We start from the raw sequence: 4,649 nt of genomic DNA on the forward strand, positions 1-4,649 counted from the left end.
GTCCTAAGACAGTTAGCATGACAATCAATGCTCCAACTAGTTACCTTACCCGTCACCCAATCAAACGAGGGATTGTGTTCCTTCAGCCAGGGGTAACCAAGAACCAGAGGAACATAGGGCGAGGACAGAATGAAGAAGGAGATAAACTCTGAATGATTCCCCGACAACAACATCTTAACCGGTTCAGTCCTCATAGTGATCTGTGCCAGACTACTGCCGTTCAGAGTGGTTGCTTCAATGGCTTCCGGCAATTGCTCCTTGGAAAGCCCCAGCTGTTCCACCAAGTCGGCATCAATAAAGCTGGCATCGGCACCTGAATCGATAAAAGCGTTCATCTCTAAGCTCTGATCCTTATTCATAAGGGGTCGCAGGAAAACAGGGTCTGACAGGTTTCTTGAGAGGTTGAATCTGGCTCGCTAAAATTCCTCCCAAAACTAGCGAGCCGGGCAGTTTAACGAGCGCTGTGGACAAGTGGAGATGTAATGTCCTGAGCTACCACAGTAGAGACAGCTGTTGGTCTCACGTCTACGTTGGCGCTCCTCCTTAGTTAGCCCGTGTCGCCCCACTTGCATTGGTTCAGGATCTGGTGGCAAGACCCCTCCACTAATCTCGTGTGGGGAATAACGATCAATACGTTCTGGTTCACTTCCTGAACCGAATGGTAACCGAGTTGCTGATTGATTGGATGGGCCCCACTGCTTCTCCCTCCTTCTCTCTCGGACTCTATTATCTACCCAAATAGATAAAGTGACCAAGCTGTCTAGGTCACTAGGCTCTGGATAGGATATCAGCTCGTCCTTGAGTTGCTCCGACAACCCCTGGTAAAAAGCCGCTTGTAGTGACTCCTCATTCCAACCACTCTCCACAGACAATGTCCTGAACTCGATCATAAAGTCTGCCACAGTGCGAGCTCCTTGGCGAAGAGTGAACAAACGTTTAGCTGCGTCCTTACCTCGGACTGGATGGTCAAAAAGCCTTCTCATGTCTCCCGTGAATTCCTGGTATGAAGCCATGCAGGTCCCCTGTCGTTCCCAAATGGCTGAAGCCCATTCCAGAGCTCTTCCACGCAGCAGTTCAATAACAAAGGCTATCCTAGCCTTGTCAGTGGCGTAAGAATGGGGCTGCAGATCAAACACTAACCCACACTGCATAAGAAACGAACGGCATCTTCCCAAATCCCCTTCATATTTATCAGGCGTCGGTACCTTGGGTTCACGGAAGGAAACCGCATCAGACACGGCAGGTGAGATGGGTGAAACAGGTGGTGAATGAATCGCCAGCAAACTGAGCTGATCCTGGATTTGTGTCAAGTTAGCAGATAAATTCTGGATTGCAACTGCTATCTCCTGTAGCGCCGTCTTGTGTTGTCCCAATGTCTTCCCCTGCTGGGTAATGGCATGGCAAACGGAATCCAGGTCCGCTGGGTTCATTCTTGGCCGGATCGTTCTGTCACGTTTCTTCAAAATCGAACCCAGAAGCAGACCAGGACAAGGAGAGTAGGAAGAAGGTGAGTATTTATTTACAAGTGAATGTGAATGGGTAGATATATCCAGGTGGCGTAGCGTGTAGCGGTGGTGAGTTGATGGGAGTAAATAGGTGGATCCAATGAGGAAGCGGAATCCTCCGACGACCAGGCGGGAATGGGGTAAATGATCCGGGTGAGTAACTGAAGACGGAACAAACGGAGGTAAGTTCAAGGCAAGCAATACGTAACAAACAACAAAACAAATTCTATCCAACTTGAGGCTGATACTCTGGCACAACATACTGTTCATGGCTAACGATCCGGCAGGGAATGGATGTCAGGTCCGGGCTTATGAAGAGGAGAGATGATGTTCAGGACCAGGTGTGCAGAAAGCTGATGGGATACAGGTGCGGGTATTCAGAAACCCCAACTGGCTACATTGCCCGGCAACCAGACAGGGTGCGTTCCAGGACGCCGGAAAAAACTCTCCAGGACAGAACATAGGTAAAAAACAGACTCAGGAAACAGGATTCGTGACACCTGGGGTCATCCTACTCACCTGAAGATCTTCTCCAAAAAAGAATAGTGTGGCTTATTTGGGAGAACACATTTCCACAGCTGTCTCAGGTCACACTGCCAAGGTGTTATGTCTGCCCCGACATGGATCTCCCAACCAGCACAAGAAGTGTTCATGTCTTCAGTGATGCCTCAGAACGTGCGTACGTTGCCGTCGCTTACCTCCGTACTGAAGACGGCAAGAACAAGAGTGGCCCCGAAACGACAACAGTCGATGCCAAGACTCGAGCACTGCGCTGCACTCACCGGTGCCCAGCTGGCTGTGGTCATGAGAAAATAAATCACCCTGGAAATCCATGAGGTCATGCACTGGTCGGATTCTACAACCGTCTTAACCTAGCTCCAGTCAGACAGGTACAGCGTATTTGTAGGTAGTGGTCTCTCCTTGATGTAGGGTGTTTGCTGAGTTATGTCCAAGGTTCTGGATTCTGAGGGGGAGGGCAGCCAGTCGCCATTTTCAGTTTGGCTGCACCGAATGCAGGAAGTGGCGCGGCCAGCAAGATGTGCCTAGGATGGTTGACCTGCCTCCAACCCGACTGTGTCTCCACAAACCCACATTCTATTCTATAGGCGTCGACTGCTTTGGACCGTATATCATCAAGATTGGCAGGAGAAATGAAAAGAGATGGGGCATCATCTTTAAGTGCATGACCACCCAAGCTGTACATGTGGATCTACTGACGAACATGGATTCCGATTAGTTCCTAATGGCGTTGACGCTTCATCGCTCAAATAGGAAAGCCCTTTAAGATCCTGTCTGACTGGAGAAAAAATTCCAACAGAAGGAATGACTCTCCACTCACAGCTCCAGTTAGCCAGTCAGAAGATTCGCATCGCCTTCAATCTGCGAAGTGCACCACACTTTGGAGGATGCTGGGAGAGGGAGATCAGATCCATCAAGACTGCCCTGCAAACCACCCTTGGTGCACAGACCATCTCCGATTAGGTGCTGAGGACTGTCCTAATCGAAATAGAAGGGATTTTGAACTCCAAGCCCTTGGGATATGTGTCGTCGGACATTCAGATCCGGATCCAATCACTCCTAAAGTCGCAAAAGATGGAGACACAGCCAGGTTCTAGCCAACCATTTCTGGAAGTGCTTCACATAGAACCAGTTACCTGCACTTCAAGGCCGCCATAAGTGGCACAGGAATTAGGAAGACCTTGTAGATGGGACCGTTGTGATGATTGCCTGCATTGTCGGAACTAGAAGCACAAGCATTTCGCTACACTCGCATTAACATCTGCTAACCATGTGTATGTGACAAATAAAATTTGATTTGATTTGATTGTCCTTTGGCAAGTTGGAGCTGTCAAGTCAGTTATCCCTGGAGCAGACAGGAAAGTGAGGACAGCAGAGATCCAAGTCAAGGACAGAACATACGTCAGGCCTGTTGCTCGACTCATCCAGCTGCCCGCCATTCCTCAAGAAGCAACTGACCCTTAGTTGGCTTGTCAGTTGAAGCAAATATGTACAACACATTTGGAGGTGACTAAAATACAGTGGTGATCCTAACTGACCTAAGACAGGGAATTTTTAAATGTCAGGAATTGTGAAAAACTGAGTTTAAATGTATTTGGGTAAGGTGTATGTAAACTTCCGACTTCAACTGCATGTACCATTTGTGTTAAACTTGCTAGCTAGCTTGTGTACTCCCGCAAGCATCGTCATACATTATCATCCTCGTCATCATGCATTACTATTTAGCGATTAGCATTTGTCTGTGGCGCTAAGCTATTTTAGGTTGTAGATCGCTCATGCTTATTGTCTTATAATGTATAGATATTTCGACAATGCTTTATTGTCCTTTGTGCATCTAGCATGCGTTTAGTTGTTGATGTGGAAATATGATTTTTTTCCCCCATACTGTGCGATAGCCTAAGTTTTCCTTTCTTTCCAGAACCACAATTAGGATCAGAGAGAGTGGTGTTGTGTGTGTGGAGCTTAATTAACCCCTTGAACTGGAACTACTGCTTCCTCGTGTTCCGATAGACACCCTGTCGCCACCGGCCTAAAACCCAGCACCTCGAAGTTTAGCCCTTCTTATTGGTCCTTCAAATTCATAAACAACCCATATTTTTCAATAGTGCCCAATGTAAAAACATAATATTCCACAAATGACAGGTAATGTATCGACATTTTTGCTTTTTATAATAATGTCTTTAAAGGGTCATTAGTTTCTAGGGCACAGCATTGTGCATCAAAACTGGCTAGAATTCAGAGGCTTTATCTCAATCCATTAATTAAAGCATCTGCTTTTCTGGTGCTCCTAAATTTAGTTGTGCTACCCTGGTTGTAGTGCCTTTCTTTGCTGGGAGAGTGAACGCAAACAAACCACTTGACCCCAAAAAACCTAGGCCCGGCCATGATGTTCCTTTCAACACTGATTAACACTCCTGTAGAAAGGAACAGCTGTTGCCAATAGATGTTCTTGTGTGTACCTGTCCCTGTGAGCTTCAGAAATAGGCCATGGGTTTTTAATAAACAGCATCATGTTGATACATCTCTGTAGACTGAGGCTGGTCAGGATCAGACATCATTAGTGTTGTTGCATTAACTGAATAAAGCAACAAAAACAACCGACACACAAACCACAGTGCAACTGGC

This window comes from Oncorhynchus mykiss, chromosome 11, assembly GCF_057628025.1.
Source record: "Oncorhynchus mykiss isolate SJ-2025 chromosome 11, ASM5762802v1, whole genome shotgun sequence".
Taxonomy (NCBI): Eukaryota; Metazoa; Chordata; class Actinopteri; order Salmoniformes; family Salmonidae; genus Oncorhynchus; species Oncorhynchus mykiss.